Source organism: Triticum urartu, chromosome 5A (genome assembly GCF_056163025.1).
Source record: "Triticum urartu cultivar PI428250 chromosome 5A, HENAU_Tu73, whole genome shotgun sequence".
Lineage (NCBI taxonomy): Eukaryota > Viridiplantae > Streptophyta > Magnoliopsida > Poales > Poaceae > Triticum > Triticum urartu.
Window position 1 is genome coordinate 424,874,526 of NC_141877.1, and position 20,533 is coordinate 424,895,058.

Here is a 20,533-nt window from a genome sequence, read left to right on the forward strand (position 1 = left end):
AATCCCGCGTGTATATCCGGACATTCTATGTGCGTGCACAAAGTTTTCGGTGAAAAACGAGGTTTTTTGTGGCTTGTGTAAAAAGACAATTTCTGATGCTTCATTACAACTATTCATTTTGCATTTCTTTATCTTTTTTACACAAGCCACAAAAAACATCATTTTTCACCGAAACTTTGTGCATGCACATAGAATGTCCGGGTATATCCGTGGGATTTTTTTCTGAATTTTTCAACTTTTCAAAATGTGTATTTAGACAATGAGTGCATATGCACCTAGGAGCCAAAACACCGCGAAGAACTAATTTTTAATAAAAAAATCAAAGTGGGAGCATGTTTTTTCCACGAGAAGTGGGAGCACATTTTTTTTCATAATCGTGTCTTTCGCGGAAGCAAATACGTGCTTCCACGAGAAGTAAATTTGTGCCTCCTAAGGAAGGAAAAGAAGAAAACACGTTTTTTTCTTTTGTGAGAGGCACGGTCATGCCTCTCGGATAAGTAAATTCGTGTCTCCACGAGAAGTAAATCCGTACCTCTCACGAAAGAAAAAAAGATGTGTTTTTTTTTCATTTTCACAGAGACACGCCGTGCCTCGTGAAAGCAAATTCGTGCATTCACAAGAAGTAAATAAATGCCTCTTGTGGTAGAAAAAAAAGAAAAATGCATTTTTTTCTTTCATGAGAGACGCGGAGGCTCGCGAGAGGTTTTTTTCCTTTTTCGAGAGGCACGGTCATACCTCTCATGAAAGAAATAAAAAAGATAATGTATTTTTTTTTTCTTTTTCAAGTGCCTCTCGCGAAAACAAATCCGTGTCTCAACGAGAAGTAAATCCGCGCCTATCGCTAAAGAAGAAAAATGCGTATTTTCCAAAAAAAAAAGAAAGGGTCCAAAACCTACGAAAAGCCAATTTTTTTAAAAAACAAACATATAAAAGTTGAAAACGCATTACGAAAAATAAAAAATATCCAGAGGAAGCGCCTGGAGCGCGACATGTGACAGCAGCTAAAAACACACTAGGTGACGCGTTCCCATCCCATCTCAAGTTTCCTGATTTTCCTTGAAATCGCTAGAAGGTCCAGAGAGCTCCTACACGGCGCCTTAAGCGCCGGTTAAACTTATTGGCGCCTATACGCATGGTCACATAGGCCAGCCCATTAAAGCACAACGCTCGCTCCGATCGCATGCTCAGTCTGTTCATCTGATTGCTCGGTTGACCTTGACAACAAACCATTTGACTTGTTGAATGTTGGCTTTTAAAATTAAAAAAATGTGAATTTGATTTTTTCAAGAATTTGATAAATAAAAGTTCAGGAATTTGAAAAAAGTTCATGAAGAAAAAAATGCTCACAATTTTGAAAAAAACCAACCCTTAATAAACGTTCATGGAAAAAAGCAAATCATGACTGCAGAAAAGTTCATGAATTTGAAAAAGTTCATGAATTTCAAAACCTTCATGAAATTAAAAAAATGTTCATGAAAGATAAAAGAGTGCAAGAATTTTACAAAGTTCATGAATTTGGAGAAAAAATCATGAAAAGAAAGTTTGTGAATTTGAAAAAAAATTGACGAATACGAAAAAAGTTCATAAATTTGAGAGAAAAAGGTTGGGGCGTGCTACGCGTCCACCGATCGATCTTTCTAAAAGATCGGACCGGTTGCGAGGCGTCAGATCTAGCGGATCGTGCAACTGATTGACGTCTTCATTATTGCAACAAAGATCTTGTTGTAGATTTTTTTTGCAACAAAGATCTTGTTACAGAAATGTTTTGCAATAATATTTTTTTGCAACAGAGGACTTGTTGCGGATTTTTTTTACAACAGAAGTCTTCTTGTGATTTTTTTTTTTGCAATAAAGGTGATGTTGCGGTTTTTTTTACCAGGTGAGGAGGCAGCCCAGGGGGCGGTGGCATCTCCCAGCTGCAAGTGATGCAGGGGCTCAAGTAGTGCGAGGCGACGAATTGGTCCACGGTGGCGGCAGGCACGCCGGTGACGCTGTCGGGGGTTGGGTGCGACATATGCCAATGGATGGCTTATCATGGTGGGGGCGAGTAGAATGTCACCGGTGCCTGGAAACGGGATGAGATGAAGACATGCACGTCGGCGAATCTTACCCAGCTTCGGGGCTCTCCGGGGAGATAACACCCCTACTGCTGCTCTACGGGGTCTCCGCATGATCACTATGGTCAAGTGTTTACACGGTTGCTCCTTGAGCTGGGTCTGGTGGTGGGAGAGGGCAAGGCTAGCTCTCTCCCTCTATCTGGTGTGGTATAGAACTACTGGGATCCAACCCTTTGCATGGGTGCCCTGGGGGGTTTATATAGGCCTACCCCCCAGGGGTACAATGGTAATTCGACTGGGCGCGGCCCCAGCCGTCAGTGCCTCCGACCTCCGGCTTCTCCGCCGACTGCTGGGGCCCGCCGACTGGTCTGGTACGGAGCCGACAGGCCGCGTCCGCCGCGGGCGGGTCTTGCCGGCTGCTGATTACTGTAGCCGTGCTCCTGATGACGCAAGCTCGGTCATGGGGTTGTGGCAACAGCCCCGCCGCCTGGCGGGCGATCACTGTGGCCACTCCCCATCTCTTCTTGATTAATGGCGCGTGGGCCCCGGGGAGGGCTCGGCCGACTCCCCCGCGCCGACTCCCGACGGGTCCGACTGGCGGTTCTCCGGCCGTCTCCCGAGGTCTCGCTGACTGGTGGGCCCTGCTGCCTCCAGGCCGTACAGACAAGCCGTCGTGGGCGCAGGACCAGGTACAATGATGCTGATGTCAGGGCCGGCTGGGCAACAGTGCCACGCCGCAGGGAGATCTTTCCTAGTACGACGCGCTATAGCCATGCCTGCCCTTGGTAAGGGGCGGGGAGTGGGCTTCATTGTAGCTACGCCCCTGCCCCGTCCCCCTCGATGAGGTCACGGTCTGTTGGAGTCGCCGGCCGACTCCCCAAAGCCAGCTTCTCTGGAAGTCGCCCCTGGGACTCGGCCGTGAGCGGGCAGTCGGCCGTCTTGCCGTAGACTCCCCAGGAGGCGGCTCTTCGCCCTGTGGTCTTGAGGGGCGCAGCCTGCCCCGATGTCTTGAAAGGTTGTGGGCTTCGGGTTGGCCTACCCGTGGCCCATTACTCCGACAGTAGTCCCCGAAGCTGGTGAGGCGCCGCGGACGATCGGCCGAGAAGCCTCAGCAGTTTCTCTTTCCGGGTGCTCAACACACGGTCTTGATTGACTTCTGCCGGGCTGACTAGAAGGAGTCGGACTCGCCCAACTCGGACTCACTCAATTCTGACTTGCTCGGTAGTTCGAACGTCTCGGCGGGATTTCAAGTGGCGTGCTAGCTAAGCTTCCAGGCTGCCGCCCATTCTTGGCCTGTCACGCGAAGGCACGTGGCCAGGCCATCCTGCCAGCCCACGCGCGTGACGGGACAGGCCCGTAGGCGGGGCCCGCCACTACCGTGCCTCGGCGCCCGAGCGGATCCGCTGCGGCCCGGTGGACGGTTGGGATTCCCGTGAAGTTACTGCGCACAGTAACTTTAGGTGAATCGTGGGGGGCGTGGGGTTGCGGGCACAGTAAATCCCCACGTCCGCCCCCTCGGCTTCGCAGCCCATGGGGCTATAAGTAGGGGAAAGAGGGGGGCACGCGCGCCCCTCCTTCCCACTACCCCTTGCTTTCTTCCTCCTCACAGCTCCTCGCTCTCCTACTTCCTCTTCTCTTCTTCGCCCTACCGCACGCCCAAGCTCCGGCGATCACCGCAGCGACAGCTCGCGATGAGCTCTTCCTCTGCGGCCGCGCCTCCCTCGGTGCGCTTCGGCACCTGGGACGGTTCCGAAGTCCATGAAGACCACATCGAGTTTCTTCGCCGGACCCGTCGGCTTCCCGGCGAGGACCGCGTGCAGGTGCGTCTCGCGCCGGAGGGGGAGATTTCCCCCGCCCCGCAGGAGGGCGAGCGGGTCATCTTCCGCTCGCACTGCCTGCGCGGGCTGGGGCTGCCGGCGAGCAGCTTCTTCCGGTCGTTCATGGAGTTCTACGGACTCCAGCCGCACCACCTCACCCCCAACACAGTGGTGCTGCTGTCCGCCTTCGTGGCTCTGTGCGAAGGCTTCCTCGGAGTCCTCCACACCCTCGAGCTCTGGGGGGGGAGTTCTTCTTCTCCAAGCTCGGCACCCAGGCCGCGGGCGTGCCGGCTCAGTGCGGCGCCTTCATCACCGTGCGAAGGACAGGAGCCAACAATCACTTCCCCTCCATCGCGCTGTTGAAGTCGGTGAAGATGTGGCAGCGGTCCTACTTCTACGTCAGGAACGTCGCCACGAGGGGCGACTGGGTCAATCTGCCGGCTTTCGAAGCCGGCCCGCCGGCTGGCAGACTGCCCAACTGGTCGTATCGGGCCAGGTCGCTGACGCCTGCAGGGGCCGGCGGCATCACGCGACTCCGAGTGCTGATGCAGTCGGAGGGTCTGACTGGTCCGGACCTGCTGTCCGCCTTCGTCTCGCGCCGAGTTCTCCCACTCCAAGGCCGTCCTCACCTAATATGCCAGATGAGCGGGGGCCGCGACCCGAGTCGGATGTGCACCAAGGACATGCCTCATGGAGAGGTGGCCCTTATGGTGAACTACCTCTCGGACAGCAGGCTCCCGGTGGACTGGCGATTCGGCAAGGAGCCATACTCCCGCGCCAACCCCCCGCCCGTGGTGAGTCGCCTTTCTTTTCTTTCTTTGGATTGTCTTCTTCTTGCCGAGTTTTTGTTCTGATCAGTCTGCTTTTGGTTAGAATCCCCTTCTTCACCCACCAGCCGGCACCTCGGGGCCGGCCCGTGAGTTCGTCGCCGATCGGGCGGAGAGCGACGTCGACGACCCCGATCTGGGGCGGCGGCTCTGGAAGACGACGCCGAGGGAGGAGGAGGGACGACAGGCGACTTCAGGCCCTCGGCTACCTTCGCCGACTGGCCTGAAGACGACGCCGAGGGAGGAGTCGCCCCTCGCCATCGGCCAGGAGCCAGCCAGCCGGGCGTGGGCTCTTCTGGTGCGTCAGGCGCTCCAGGCGGCAGGAAGAAGCGCCGGGCTGCGCCGACTTTGTTTGGCAGCCGGCCGAAGAAGCCCAAGGGCCCGGCTACGGCGACCCGGCGGAACGAGGCGGCCGCGAAGGCCATCCGCTTCCGTAAGGAAGTGAAGAAGCCGCCGTTGGTCTCTGCGTAAGTATTCTGACTTCAAAGTTTATTCTTTCTTCGTGTTTTGTCTGAGTCTCTGCTCGCCCCTCTTTCTTCAGGGCTCCCCTCTCTCTTGAGCGGGTCGCCGTCGCCTCCGTCATGGGGTCAGCGGAGACGCCCGCCACCACTCGGCGGATAGACCCCGCAGCCGACCTCCGGGAGGCGACAGAGCGAAATGCGCAGGAGAAGCGCAACGAAGACGAAGCCCTCTGCCTGGAGAAAGCGGAGGCCGACAGGGTGGAGGCCTCCGCTAAGAAAAAACTAGCAGAGGCCGAAGCCGCCGCCGCGGCAAAGCGGCGGGCTGAAGAAGCCGCACGCTGCCAGTCGGCCTTGCTTGTTACCCCGCTGAACTCTGCGCCGCCACCCCCGGAGTTCACGGGGCAGACTGGAGAAGCCGGCGGGGAGAACCTCGTCGAGGAGAGGGAAGGCGGCGAGCCCTCTACTCCGGGCGTGAACGTTCCACCGCCGCCTCCGCCGCCGTCTGAAGGCGTGCAAGGCGAGCAGCCAGCGGATCCTCCGGTGCCGCTGACCGAAGACGAGGCCGTGGCGAGGCTACTCCTCCAGGCCGGCTCGCCAGTGCGCCGTCGCCTGGAGAAGGCGACTTCGGCACCCCGCCCCCTGGAAGCCGGCACCGCCAGCTCGGCGGCTCCAGACGCCGAAGCGACGAGCGCCGCGCCTGTTGGGTGGGTGCGGGGAGGCGGCACAGGGCCGCTGAACCGGGCACTCCTGGACGTCCAGGCGAAGCTCCGCGCTGAGGGCGACGCCCTCCAGAGCTGCACCAAGGCGTTCCTAGCGTCGCGGGCAGCCGTCCGGGTATGTCTTTTCTTTGGGCCTTTGTTTTTCTTGTTCCTCTCTGTGGGGGCGCGCCAGCGCACCCACTGGGTGTAGTCCCCAAGTTTCGGGCCGGCTGCTGAGCAGGCGGCCCGGAACTCCAATTGATGAACTTATGGGTACTAACTTTGTCTAAAATGCTTGTTGCAGGATTCCCACAACCTCCGCGTCACTGCCTTCAACCGTAATGTTGAAGAGCTGGGCAAGCGGACCGCCGACTTGGCAGAGAGCCGGAGTAAGTACTTCCCTCTTTTTTCTTCTCTGCGAGGGCGCGCTAGCGCACCCGCGGGCTGTAGTCCCCGAGATTCAGGCCGACTGCTAAGCAGTAGGGCCGGATCTCCCCGGCGACCTTCTTTATTGATGACTGTTGCCTTTCTTTTTTTCCTTCAGGAGCCAATGCTGCTCTTCAATAGCAGCTGAGCGAAGCCAACTCTGCCCTGCTCGCCAAAGGGGAGGAGTGCAGCAGGCTCGCCACAGAGCGCGATCTGCTGGCCACTCAGTTGGCGGAGCAGAAGGAGTTGCTTGCGAAGTCGCAGCGGGAGGCGGAGGAGACAGAAACCGCCCTCTTGGCCGAGTTCGCGAGCGAGCGCTCCTCCTGGTCTGACAAGGAGGCGCTGCTGTCCTCCGACTTCCACGAGATTGAAGACATCGTTGATGGTGAGTCTCTTTATTTTCTTTCTTCGAGCTGCCGACTTAGATCATGCCGATTCCTGGTTTTTGACTTGCTTCTTCGTTTCTTCGTTTCTTTTGCAGACTTCTTCCCTGGGCAGTCGCAGGCTGCTATCCAGGCCATCGAGGCCGATCGCGAAAGTCGGAGGGCGGAGGGCGCGGAGATCGCCGTCGATGCCCCCCGGACTCTTGATGAGCACATCTTGAGTATCGAGGCTCGCCTTCGGCCGGCTCACCGGATGCTGCGCCGGCTTCAGCGCATCGGTGCCCAGGCGATTTCCGCCCTTTGGCCAGATATGCAGGCTCCGCGCACCCCCAGCCTGACGGCCAACTGGTTGGAGGTCGCGGCTGGTCACCTCGAGGCCTGGAAGGGCTCTTCGGCCCGGGCTGGAGCGCGCCGGGCCTTGGAGTTCGTCAAGGCGTGGTACCCGGGGCTGGATCTAGACCGGTTGGCCACACTTCGGTCGGAGGCCTAGCCGGAGCTGGCGGCTGTGGAAGACGCCCTCGTCAAGCGTGCTGCGGCGATCGCCGAGTACACCGACACGAGCATCTTCGTCCCCGAGCGGTCTGAAGACGGCGAGGAGGTACCGCCAGAGTGGTTTGGGATGAACCTAGACTACGACGAAGACTCGGCGGAGGTGATTGGCTCCAGCGTCGAGGAGGAGGACGAGGCGGAGGATGAGGGCGAGGCGGAGGCACCAGAAGATGGAGCAGACGGCCAGCCTCAGCCCGACCGCGCCTCCAGCAACGAGCCGCGTGCGACCGACCCGACTGCTGCCGGAGGCGATCAAGCCGAGACTAGTCGGCCGACCGCCCCGACGCCTGACGCTGGCGCCTTCTCCGACCCCCCGAATCCGTCTACCGCCTCCTAAGCTACCGCTGTGTCTTTTGTTTTATCTGCTTCAGTAGTCTTTTGAAGAATTTGTTAATTCGCACAATTCCACCCGCGGGGTGTATTTTGAACCTCTACTCGACAATTCGGCCAAGGGCCTATGTTATATATATATATATATATATATATATATATATATATATATATATATATATCTTTTCTTGCTCATTGTTCTTTTGGCTGTTTCCCTTTGCCGCTTTCTCTTAGTTGCCTGTCTTGCCAATCGGACAGCCGCTTTTGCGGACTGTTGCTGGGTCAAGTGCTAGGCTACTTTGGGAAAGCAAGTACTTGGCCGATTTCAAGATTGTTTGAGCAAATTGGATAGAAAACGACAATCCGACTGTCCGAGAGTCAGTTTGCGAGAAAGGCTGGAAGCCGTCTTGAGCTATGTTTTACGCTTTGAGTCCTTAGCCATTTTTTGTGCGAGCACCCATTCTACCTTACCTCTGCCCACCGTACAGTCGCTCTGCGAGCTGCGGCTTCTGACAGAAGACGGCTTAGGTGTTACACACTACTTGTCCGGCTGCAGGAAGCATTTCATAGTGCAAGGCGGCAAGTCCCCGGGCCGACTTGTCGAGCCTGGTGCCAAGCGGCATGACAAAGAGTAACATACTTGTAGGCATAACTTTTATCATACAAACAAAAGAGGGCAGTCCCCGAGCTCGTCTCGGTGGGCCCGGAGTCTTGGTACTTTAATGCAAAAGGTAGCGTGGTACATACTGCATCAACTGTAAAATCTTCGGAGAAGATTTGCATTCCATGGCCGCTTTGTCTCCTTGCCGGAGTCGTCCCTCTTGCGTGCTCGGGGCTTCTGAGCGTCGATCAGGTAGTAGGAGTCATTGCCTAGTACTTTGCTGATGATGAAAGGGCCTTCCCAAGGCGGCGACAGCTTGTGCTGGCCGGCTGTTTGCTGGATCAGCCGGAGTACAAGGTCGCCTTCTTGGAAAGATCTTGGCCTGACCTTCCTGTTGTGGTATCGGCGCAGGCTCTGCTGGTAGATACTGGACCGGCTGAGTGCCAACAGCCGGCCCTCTTCCAGCAAATCGACGCCGTCTTGTCATGCGTCTTCTGCTTCCTCCTCGGTGTACATGGTGACTCGTGGGGAGTCGAACTCTATGTCCGTTGGGATGACGGCTTCGGCACCGTAGACGAGGAAGAAGGGCGTGAAGCCGGTTGACTTGTTTGGAGTCGTGCGTAGACTCCAAAGGACGGCTGGCAGCTCGTCGAGCCAGCAGCCAGCCGAGCGCTCCAGAGGCTCGATCAACCGAGGCTTGATGCCGGACAGGATGAGGCCATTTGCTCGCTCCACTTGGCCGTTTGACTGCGGGTGGACGACGGACGCTAGGTCCAGTCGGATGCCCTGTGTTGCGCAGAAACGGGCCAAGGCGCCTTTGGCAAAATTTGTGCCATTGTCGGTGATGATACTGTGTGGTATGCCGTACCGAATTGTGATATCGGTGATGAAGGTCACGGCAGTCGGACCGTTCAGTTTCTTAATTGGCTTCACTTCCACCCACTTGGTGAACTTGTCCATTGCGACAAGTAGGTGAGTTAGACCACCTCGTGCTGTTTTGAATGGTCCCACCATGTCTAGACCCCAAACTGCGAAAGGCCAAGCAATGGGGATGGTCTTGAGCGCGGAAGCCGGCTGGTGCGGCTTGGAGCTGAACTTCTGGCACCCTTTGCATTTTTGGACCAACTCCTTGGCCTCTTCCAAGGCAGTCGGCCAAAAGAAACCGTGCCGAAAAGCTTTGGCGACGAGTGCTCTTGAAGCCGCATGGTGGCCACATTCGCCTTGATGGATGTCTTTGAGGATCGCCTGGCCTTGCTCTGGCTCTATGCAGCGCTGGTAGACACCAGTGATGCTGCGCCTGACCAGCTCTCTGTTGATTATGGTATAGGCCGCTGCCCGGTGTTGTACTTGTCGAGCTGAGGTCTCATCAGTTGGTAGCTCTTTGTTCACCAGGAATTTGAGGATGGGCTGGGCCCATGAGGGTGCTGCTATTTCTTCGACTACCAGAATTGCGACTTGGACGAGGGCGGCTGGGCTGGGAGGCGGCGGGCTGGAGTCAACAGCCACTTGCTGGGCTGATGAAGTCCCTAGGCCGACTGGCTCGGTCCTTGGGCCGAGTTCTGGAATCTTCGAGTCCGTCACCGCAGTCCCCGGGCCGGGCTCGACTGTGGTAGCTTTGGAGTCGCCCGCCAAAGTCCCCGTTCCGACTGCCGGAACTCTGGAGTTAGATCTGCCGTCTTCGGGAGGAGCCGGCACAAAAATGGAGTCTGATTCTGGTGAAGGCTTGACGGACGGCTTGAGGAGGCGTTGAAGGGCGACGCCAGATGGTATTGCTTGGCGGGTAGAGCCGATTCGTGCCAAGCCGTCTGCTTGGTCGTTGTCGTTTCTTGGCACATGGAGGAATTCGCACCCTTCGAAATACCCGCTGAGTTGCTGCACGAGGAAACGGTAGCTCGCCATGTTCGCGTCTTTCGCGTCCCAGTCACCAGATGACTGCTGGACCACTAAGTCCGAGTCGCCATAACACAAGATCCGGCGGATGCCAAGTTCTTTGGCAAGCCGGAGCCCGTGAATGAGCGCCTCGTACTCGGCCACGTTGTTGGAGGCGGCAAAATGGATTTGCAGTGCATATTTGAGCTTGTCGCCTTTGGGAGAGGTGAGGACGACGCCGGCTCCCAAGCCGGTGCGCATCTTGGAGCCGTCGAAGTGCATCCGTCAATGGGTGGAGTCAGGCGCTGGAGGCAGGTACTGGGTCTCGGCCCAGTCGACGAGGAAGTCGGCCAGTGCTTGTGATTTGATGGCGGTGCGGGGCTGGTAGTAGATGGTGTAAGGAGCCAGCTCTATGGCCCACTTGGCCACTCGACCAGAGGCATCTCGGCTACCGATGATCTCGGCAAGTGGAGCCGTGCAGACCACCGTGATTGGATGCTCTTGAAAGTAAGGCTTCAATTTCTTGACAGCAAAGTGCACGCCATAGCACATCTTCTGGTAGTGGGGGTAGTTCTGCTTGGAGGTCGACAGTACCTCGCTCAGGTAATATACTGGTCTCTGGACAGGTAGCGCCTTGCCTTCCTCCTTGCACTCTACTACAATGACTGTGCTGACTACTCGGCTGGTGGCGGTGATGTACAGGAGCATAGGTTCCTTGGGAGTCGGAGCCGCCAGGACGGGTGGAGTAGTCAGCATCTTCTTCAACTGGTGGAAAGCTTCGTCCGCCTTATGGTTCCACTCAAAAAAGTGGTCTTCTTCATGATTTGGTATAAGGGGAGAGCTTTCTCGCCCAGCGACTGATGAATCGGTTGATGGACGCCAAGCAGCCGGTGAACTTCTGCACATCCAGCAGTCGGCTAGGTACCTCCATTCTCTCGATGGCCTTGATTTTTACTGGGTTGCATTCTATGCCGCATTCAGAGACCAGGAAACCTAGCAGCTGGCCGGCTAGTACTCCGAAGACACACTTCTCAGGGTTGAGCTTGATCTGGAACCGGCGCAGGTTCTCAAAGGTCTCCTTGAGGTCTTCCAGCAATGTTCCTCGCTTTTCCGTCTTCACCACCACGTCGTCCACGTAAACGTGGGTGTTCCTGCCGAGCTTCTTGAGGAGGCACTTCTGCATACAACGCTGAAAGGTGGCGCCGGCATTCCTCAAGCCGAACGTCATGGTGAGGTAGCAGAATGCTCCAAACGGCGTGATGAAGGCGGTCTTCAATCTGTCAGCCGGGTTCAGCTTGATCTGGTGATATCCTGAGTATGCATCCAAGAAACTCAACAGCTCGCATCCGGCTGTGGAGTCTATCACCTGATCAATTCTCGGCAGAGCAAACGGGTCCTTGGGGCAGGCCTTGTTGAGGCTCATGTAGTCAATACACATTCGCCATTGCTTGTTCTTCTTTAGCACCAGGACGGGATTTGCCAGCCACTCCGGGAAGAAAACTTCCATAATGAAGCCGGCTGCTAGGAGTCGGGCTATCTCTTCTCCGACAACTCTTCTCTTCTCTTCTGATAAGCGGCGCAGGGGCTGCCTGACCGGCTTTGCATCAGATCGGACGTGTAACTTGTGCTCGGCGAAATCCGTCGGTACACCTGGCATGTCCTTGGGAGACCATGCGAAGATGTCCCGATTCTCATGGAGGAAATCGACGAGCTCGCCTTTCTATTTGCTGTCGAGGTTTGCACCTACGACGGCGTACCTCTCTGGGTGCTCCGGTTCCAAGGGTATCTTCTTTGTCTCTTTGGCCGGCTTGAACGAACCTTCGGCTTCCGACTCCTTTGGGTCGGGCGATATCTCCGGCTGCTTGCCGGCCATCGCCACAACTCGCTCAAGGAGTCGCTTCTCGGCTGCAATCACCAGGGACTCGGCCAGCCGACTGCTCTCGGCCGCGCAAGCGGACGACTTCCGGTAGTCGCCGGCCACAGTCAGAATTCCCCTGGAACTGGGCATCTTCATCTTGAGGTAGGCGTAGTGGGGGACCGCCATGAACTTGGCCAAGGCGGGCCGGCCAAGTAGCGCATGGTATGGGCTCTCAAGGTCCACTACCTCAAACCAAACAGACTCTCTTCGGAAGTGATCTTTGTCCCCAAAGAGGACGTCAATCAGGATCTTGCCGATTGGTGAGCAGGAAAGCCCAGGAACAATGCCGTGGAACACAGTCCGGCTGTTCTGAAGCTGTCTCTGCTTGATTCCTAACTTCTCCATGGTGTCCTTGTACAGGATGTTGATGCTGCTGCCCCCATCTATCAGAACTCACGAGAAACGCGCGGCCCATTTGTCCGTGGCAAAGGTGGTGTCCAGGACCAAGGCGTAGGAGCCCGGACTCGGCATCACTTCTGGGTGGTCAGCCCTGCTCGAGCTGATGGGCCTCTCAGACTAGTGCATGAACTCTGGCGTCTCTGAGGCTACTGCGTTCACCTCTTGTCGCTGCAGCCGCCTTCTGCGTCGATCATCAACCACACTGGTGAACACCACGTAGACTCCGTGCTCTTCAGGGTATTCGTCTTGTACTGCGCCGACTGGCCCGACTGCCGGCTGCTGGGGCGGAGGCGGAGGCGCCTGCCCAGCAGGCGGGGGTGGCAGGAGGCCGTCTCCCTTGGCGATCCTGGTGAGCTAGTGGCACTTCCGGGTGGTGTGATTCGACGGCTTCGCGCCGCTGTGGAACTTGCAAGGTCCATCCAAGGTCTGCTCGTAGGAGAAGGCCAGCAACCAGTTCGGCTTGCCGCCTTTCTGTCGCTTGGGCGGAAGCTGCTCTTCTGGCTGCTGGGCTTCAACGGTCGCGACCTGCCGGCTGTTGGAAGCTGGCTGCGGGGCCTTGCGCTTGTTGTCGCCGGCCGGCGTCCGCCGCCGGAGTTCTTGGAGCCGGAGGAGCTACTTTGCCAGTCGTGCTGATTTGAATTTTCGTCTTCATGGAGGAGTCGGCCGTAGCGTACTTGTCCGCTATGATCAGCAGCTCGTCGAGGGTTTCTGGCTCGTCGCAGAGGAGCTTGTGCTTGAGGAGGGTGCCTTCTCGGCACCCGGCTGTGAAGTACTCGATGGCTTGCACCTCATGCACGCCCTCGCAGGAGTTTCGAAGCTCAGCCCAACGCATGAGGTAGTCGCGAGTTGACTCATCAGGACCTTGCACGCACAAGGAGAGTTGATGAGGCTTGGGAGGACGCTTGTACGTGCTGGTGAAGTTGCGGATGAATGCTTCAGTGAAGTCGACCCAGCTATTGATGCTGCGGGGCTTTAGGCTGTTCAGCCATGTCCGGGTTGTGCCCTGGAGCATGAGCGGAACGTACTTTACGGCGACACGCTTGTTGCCGTTTGCTATGCTGACAGCCATGGAGTAGTCGACTAGCCAGTCTTCCGGCTTCACGGAGCCGGTATACTTGGACGTGTCTCTTGGGAGCGTGAACCCTCTGGAAAAGGGCTCGTCCCGAATGCAGGGCCCGAAACAAGGCGGACCCAGCTCATCTTCTTCTTCCAGCGCCAGGGACCGGTGAAGTCGGTCGATCCGGTGGCGGGCGTCATTCTCTCCAACTTCCTCTCGGCGGCCAAGGCGGTCACCGAGAGTCGGATGGTCAACAGGCGGCGGGGAGACTCGCCTCTCCTTGCGGGGAGGAGGAGGTGGACAGTCATCCCGTCGTTCCACTGCTCTCGGGCGGCCGTCTCGGTCGCGCTCTATGGTAATCCGAGTTCGACTGTGGCTGACAGCCGGCTCCTTGTCCTTTCTTTCTCGGGCACCGCCAATCGGCATCCGAGACATCGCGCCTTGATCTCGGCGCGGGTCGTCGGTTGGCCGTTGCGGCGCCTCCGTGCGGCAGCTGGCCTCGTTCTGCGTGGCGGCCGCGTCGAGGAGCCGCTGGACTCGCTCCATCATGAGGCGGCGCTCTTCGCCCTCGAAATTGTCCAGCTCATCCGCCGCTGCCTGAGCGGCTTGGATGTTCTTCGCTGGCGTGGCATACACGGGGCGGCTAGCCCCAAACAGGCTGGCGATGGCTACGCCGTGCTGCTGAACCGCGCCAAGGCGGTTGGGCCCTGCCGGGGCCGGCGAGCCGCCAACAGCGCGATCCATCTCCCGCCGGTAAGCTTCTGACAAGCGTCTCATGCTAGCCAGCTTCTTCACGCCTTCAACAAGCTGAAGGCGGCGCGCTTCTAACGTCTCTGTGTCAGCATCTTCTGGAATGGGCGCAACTAGGTCTTGCAGCGCCGCGCCGAGCGAGTCAGGCGCCCCTCCGCCAGGGAACTCGTCATGACTGATGACCAGCACCTCGGTGACGGTGCTTCCGTCGCTCTCCACGTTGGGGAGGGGTTCGTCGTAGACCACCACGTTGGTGGGGAACGCGTCGACCGACGCGGTGTCGGTGTTGGGGAACGTAGTAATTTCAAAAAATTTCCTACGCACACGCAAGATCATGGTGATGCATAGCAACGAGAGGGGAGAGTATGATCTACGTACCCTTGTAGATCAACAACGGAAGCGTTTGGTTGATGTAGTCGTACGTCTCCACGGCCCGACCGATCAAGCACCGAAACTACGGCACCTCCGAGTTCTAGCACACGTTCAACTCGATGATGATCCCCAGACTCCGATCCAGCAAAGTGTCGGGGAAGAGTTCTGTCAGCACGATGGCGTGGTGACGATCTTGATGTACTACCGTCGCAGGGCTTCGCCTAAGCACCGCTACAATATTATCGAGGACTATGGTGGAAGGGGGCACCGCACACGGCTAAGAATATGATCACGTGGATCAACTTGTGTCTCTATGGGGTGCCCCTGCCTCCGTATATAAAGGTTCAAGAGGGGGAGGCCGGCCGGCCATCATAGGGCGCGCCAGGAGGAGTCCTACTCCCTCCGGGAGTAGGACTCCCCCCTTTTCCTAGTTGGAATAGGATTCGTGAGGTGGGAAAAGAGAGAGAGAGAAGGAGGGGGGCGCCGGCCCCCTCTCTCCTTGTCCTATTCGGACTAGGGGTGGAGGGGCGCGTGGCCCAGCCCTGGCCGCCTCTACTCTTCTTCCACTAAGGCCCACTAAGGCCCATATACCTCCCAGGGGGTTCCGGTAACCTCCCGGTACTCCGGTAAAATCCCGATTTCACCCGGAACACTTCCGATATCCAAATATAGGCTTCCAATATATCAATCTTTATTTCTCGACCATTTCGAGACTCCTCGTCATGTCCGTGATCACATCCAGGACTCCGAACAAACTTCGGTACATCAAAATGCATAAACTCATAATATAACTGTCATCGTAACCTTAAGCATGCGGACCCTACGGGTTCGAGAACAATGTAGACATGACCGAGACACGTCTCCGGTCAATAACCAATAGCGGAACCTGGATGTTCATATTGGCTCCTACATATTCTACGAAGATCTTTTATCGGTCAGACCGCATAACAACATACGTTGTTCCCTTTGTCATCGGTATGTTACTTGCCCGAGATTCGATCGTCGGTATCCTATACCTAGTTCAATCTCGTTACCGGCATGTCTCATTACTCGTTCTGTAATCCATCATCCCGCAACTAACTCATTAGTCGCAATGCTTGCAAGGCTTATGTGATGTGCATTACCAAGAGGGCCCAGAGATACCTCTCCGACAATCGGAGTGACAAATCCTAATCTCGAAATACGCCAATCCAACATGTACCTTTGGAGACACCTGTAGAGCTCCTTTATAATCACCCAGTTACGTTGTGACGTTTGGTAGCACACAAAGTGTTCCTCCGGCAGACGGGAGTTGAATAATCTCATAGTCATAGGAACATGTATAAGTCATGAAGAAAGCAATAGCAACATACTAAACGATCGGGTGCTAAGCTAATGGAATGGGTCATGTCAATCAGATCATTCAACTAATGATGTGATCCTGTTAATCAAATGACAACTCTTTGTCCATGGTTAGGAAACATAACCATCTTTGATTAACAAGCTAGTCTAGTAGAGGCATACTAGTGACACTCTGTTTGTCTATGTATTCACACATGTATTATGTTTCTGGTTAATACAATTCTAGCATGAATAATAAACTTTTATCATGATATATAAGGAAATAAATAATAACTTTATTATTGCCTCTAGGGCATATTTCCTTCAGTGTCCCACTTGCACTAGAGTCAATAATCTAGATTACACAGTAATGATTCTAAAACCCATGGAGCCTTGGTGCTGATCATGTTTTGCTCGTGGAAGAGGCTTAGTCAACGGGTCTGCTGCATTCAGATCCGTTTGTATCTTGCAAATCTCTATGTCTCCCACCTGGACTAGATCCCGGATGGAATTGAAGCGTCTCTTGATGTGCTTGGTTCTCTTGTGAAATCTGGATTCCTTTCCCAAGGCAATTGCACCAGTATTGTCACAAAAGATTTTCATTGGACCCGATGCACTAGGTATGACACCTAGATCGGATATGAACTCCTTCATCCAGACTCCTTCATTCGCTGCTTCCGAAGCAGCTATGTATTCCGCTTCACACGTAGATCCCGCCACGACGCTCTGTTTAGAACTGCACCAACTGACAGCTCCACCGTTTAATGTAAACACGTATCCGGTTTGCGATTTAGAATCGTCCGGATCAGTGTCAAAGCTTGCATCAACGTAACCGTTTACGATGAGCTCTTTGTCACCTCCATATACGAGAAACATAGCCTTAGTCCTTTTCAGGTACTTCAGGATGTTCTTGACCGCTGTCCAGTGATCCACTCCTGGATTACTTTGGTACCTCCCTGCTAGACTTATAGCAAGGCACACATCAGGTCTGGTACACAGCATTGCATACATGATAGAGCCTATGGCTGAAGCATAGGGAACATCTTTCATTTTCTCTCTATCTTCTGCAGTGGTCGGGCATTGAGTCTGACTCAACTTCATACCTTGTAACACAGGCAAGAACCCTTTCTTTGCTTGATCCATTTTGAACTTTTTCAAAATCTTGTCAAGGTTTGTGCTTTGTGGAAGTCCAATTAAGCGTCTTGATCTATCTCTATAGATCTTTATGCCTAATATGTAAGCAGCTTCACCGAGGTCTTTCATTGAAAAACTCTTATTCAAGTATCCCTTTATGCTATATAGAAATTCTATATCATTTCCAATCAGTAATATGTCATCTACATATAATATCAGAAATGCTACAGAGCTCCCACTCACTTTCTTGTAAATACAGGCTTCTCCAAAGGTCTGTATAAAACCAAATGCTTTGATCACACTATCAAAGCGTTTATTCCAACTCCGAGAGGCTTGCACTAGTCCATAAATGGATCGCTGGAGCTTGCACACTTTGTTAGCTCCCTTTGGATCGACAAAACCTTCCGGTTGTATCATATACAACTCTTCTTCCAGAAATCCATTCAGGAATGCAGTTTTGACATCCATCTGCCAAATTTCATAATCATAAAATGCGGCAATTGCTAACATGATTTGGACAGACTTAAGCATCGCTACAGGTGAGAAGGTCTCATCGTAGTCAACCCCTTGAACTTGTCGAAAACCTTTTGCGATAAGTCGAGCTTTGTAGACAGTAATATTACCGTCAGCGTCAGTCTTCTTCTTGAAGATCCATTTATTCTCAATTGCTTGCCGATCATCGGGCAAGTCAACCAAAGTCCATACTTTGTTCTCATACATGGATCCCATCTCAGATTTCATGGCTTCAAGCCATTTTTCAGAATCTGGGCTCACCATCGCTTCTTCATAGTTCGTAGGTTCATCATGATCTAGTAGCATGACTTCCAGAACAGGATTACCATACCACTCTGGCGCGGATCTTACTCTGGTTGATCTACGAGGTTCAGTAGTATCTTGTTCTGAAGTTTCATGATCATTATCATTAGCTTCCTCACTAATTGGTGTAGGTGTCGCAGAAACAGGTTTCTGTGATGTACCAATTTCCAATAAGGGAGCAGGTACAGTTACCTCGTCAAGTTCTACTTTCCTCCCACTCACTTCTTTCGAGAGAAACTCCTTCTCTAGAAAGGATTCATTCTTAGCAACGAATGTCTTGCCTTCGGATCTGTGATAGAAGGTGTACCCAACAGTCTCCTTTGGGTATCCTATGAAGACACATTTCTCCGATTTGGGTTCGAGCTTATCAGGTTGAAGCTTTTTCACATAAGCATCGCAGCCCCAAACTTTAAGAAACGGCAACTTTGGTTTCTTGCCAAACCATAGTTCATAAGGTGTCGTCTCAACGGATTTTGATGGTGCCCTATTTAACGTGAATGCGGCCGTCTCTAAAGCATAACCCCAAAATGATAGCGGTAAATTTGTAAGAGACATCATAGATCGCACCATATCAAGTAAAGTACGATTACGATGTTCGGACACACCATTACGCTGAGGTGTTCCGGGTGGCGTGAGTTGCGAAACTATTCCGCATTGTTTCAGATGTAGACCAAACTCGTAACTCAAATATTCTCCTCCACGGTCAGATCGCAGAAACTTTATTTTCTTGTTACGATGATTTTCAACTTCACTCTGAAATTCTTTGAACTTTTCAAATGTTTCAGACTTATGCTTCATTAAGTAGATATACCCATATCTGCTTAAATCATCTGTGAAGGTGAGAAAATAACGATATCCGCCACGAGCCTCAACATTCATCGGACCACATACATCTGTATGTATGATTTCCAACAAATCTGTTGCTCTCTCCATTGTACCGGAGAACGGTGTTTTAGTCATCTTACCCATGAGGCACGGTTCGCAAGTACCAAGTGATTCATAATCAAGAGGTTCCAAAAGTCCATCGGTATGGAGTTTCTTCATGCGCTTTACACCGATATGACCTAAACGGCAGTGCCACAAATAAGTTGAACTATCATTATCAACTCTGCATCTTTTGGCTTCAACATTATGAATATGTGTGTTACTACTATCGAGATTCATCAAAAATAGACCACTCTTCAAAGGTGCATGACCATAAAAGATATTACTCATATAAATAGAACAACCATTATTCTCTGATTTAAATGAATAATCGTCTCGCATTAAACAAGATCCAGATATAATGTTCATGCTCAACGCTGGCACCAAATAACAATTATTTAGGTCTAATATTAATCCCGAAGGTAGATGTAGAGGTAGCGTGCCGACCGCGATCACATCGACTTTAGAACCATTTCCCACGCGCATCGTCACCTCGTCCTTTACTAGTGTTCGCTTAATCCGTAGTCCCTGTTTCGAGTTGCAAATATTAGCAACAAAACCAGTATCAAATACCCAGGTGCTACTGCGAGCTCTAGTAAGGTACACATCAATAACATGTATATCACATATACCTTTGTTCACCTTGCCATCCTTCTTATCCGCCAAATACTTGGGGCAGTTCCGCTTCCAGTGACCAGTCTGCTTGCAGTAGAAGCACTCAGTTTCAGGCTTAGGTCCAGACTTCGATTTCTTCTCCTGATCAGCAACTTGCTTGCTTTTCTTCTTGAACTTCCCCTTCTTCTTCCCTTTGCCCTTTTTTTTGAAACTAGTGGTCTTGTTGACCATCAACACTTGATGCTCCTTCTTGATTTCTACCTCCGCAGCTTTCAGCATTGCGAAGAGCTCGGGAATAGTCTTATTCATCCCTTGCATATTATAGTTCATCACAAAGCTCTTGTAGCTTGGTGGCAGTGATTGGAGAATTCTGTCAATGACGCAATCATCTGGAAGATTAACTCCCATCTAAATCAAGTGATTATTATACCCAGACATTTTGAGTATATGCTCACTGACAGAACTGTTCTCCTCCATCTTGCAGCTATAGAACTTATTGGAGACTTCATATCTCTCAATCCGGGCATTTGCTTGAAATATTAACTTCAACTCCTGGAACATCTCATATGCTCCATGACGTTCAAAACGTCGTTGAAGTCCCGATTCTAAGCCGTAAAGCATGGCACACTGAACTATCGAGTAGTCATCAGCTTTGCTCTGCTAGACGTTCATAACATCTGGTGTTGCTCCAGCAGCAGGCCTGGCACCCAGCGGTGCTTCCAGGACGTAATTCTTCTATGCAGCAATGAGGATAATCCTCAAGTTACGGACCCAGACTGTGTAATTGCTACCATCATTTTTCAACTTTGCTTTCTCAAGGAACGCATTAAAATTTAACGGAACAATAGCACGGGCCATTTATCTACAATTAACATAAACAAGCAAGATACTATCAGGGACTAAGTTCATGATAAATTTAAGTTCAATTAATCATATTACTCAAGAACTCCCACTTAGATAGACATCCCTCTAATCATCTAAGTGATCACGTGATCCAAATCAACTAAACCATAACCGATCATCACGTGAAATGGAGTAGTTTTCAATGGTGAACATCGCTATGTTGATCATATCTACTATATGATTCACGCTCGATCTTTCGATCTCAGTGTTCCAAGGCCATATCTGCATATGCTAGGCTCGTCAAGTTTAACCTGAGTATTCTGCGTGTGCAAAACTGGCTTGCACCCGTTGTAGATGGACGTAGAGC